This window comes from Limulus polyphemus, unplaced genomic scaffold, assembly GCF_000517525.1.
Source record: "Limulus polyphemus unplaced genomic scaffold, Limulus_polyphemus-2.1.2 Scaffold6557, whole genome shotgun sequence".
NCBI classification, from domain to species: domain Eukaryota; kingdom Metazoa; phylum Arthropoda; class Merostomata; order Xiphosura; family Limulidae; genus Limulus; species Limulus polyphemus.
The window spans coordinates 27,143-27,991 of NW_013672167.1; the positions used below are offsets into that span (position 1 = coordinate 27,143).

General features: G+C 26.4%; 1 protein-coding gene across 2 annotated transcripts in view; it reads right to left on the bottom strand.

Moving 5' to 3' along the window:
• LOC106473852 (charged multivesicular body protein 1b-like) overlaps nucleotides 1–525 on the bottom strand; it is a 27,569-nt gene extending 27,044 nt beyond the window's left edge. The window contains exon 1 of one of the 2 annotated variants that reach the window (XM_013934537.2): nucleotides 401–525. The gene's annotated coding sequence lies outside the window, so the exon portion shown is untranslated. Of the gene's footprint in view, nucleotides 1–281; nucleotides 300–400 lie in introns of those variants that run through there. The other variant, XM_022402234.1, reaches the window with a different exon arrangement.
• Between the last annotated feature and the right edge of the window lie 324 nt (nucleotides 526–849).

The window sequence follows — 849 nt, forward strand, 5'->3', positions numbered from 1 at the left end:
ACTAAAACGAAATAAATAAATTAATTAGTATTATTAACTTAATTAATTAATACACAAATACTATAGAAAACTAAAGTTTAAGTTTAGGTTGGTAGTACTCTTCTACATATGTATATATATATATATATATATATATATCAGTCACAAAATTTACTTAGTTGAATTACTTCTTTTCCTAGAACAGTTTTGTTATAGTTTGTGACTTACGTTCCTAATTAAAATTTAAAATTGTCTAAAAGTAAAACTAAGTAAAGCTTAAATCACATGACTAATGTTCTTACGAATCATGTCACAATCAACGAGTCAAAACCTCATCATAATTTGCACAGGAAGAATGGGCCTTTTGAACACAATACATAGACAAATACATTATATATTGATTATATAAATACAATATTACCTGCTAAAATTGTTTCCCCTTTCACACAAAATTCAGGCTAATACTAATACAGAATAGTAATAATAGTTTTTTTCAATACCCTATTTTGATAGTTTCACCCTATAACGCTACCTACCGTATAATTCATCAATACAGAATGACGTCACTACATTTCAGTTCTTTCTGGAATATAATTTAAAATAAATATATCCACAGAAAAATTACGTTGAATTCCAAGCAGTTAATTGTGATTTCACACGAACTAGTAATGTAAAGAGCTAAACTGATAAATTTAGAAAAATGAAAGAAACAATTTATTGTAAAAGTATTTCAATCCAGTCAATCAATTTTAGAAAATTTAGAATATATTTGTGTTATTGTTCCAAAAAAATGCAGAGATAACTATAACTGTTTTCTAATATATTGTTGCGTCAGCGAGTCACGTGACTACTATGACGCAACGTTTCTAG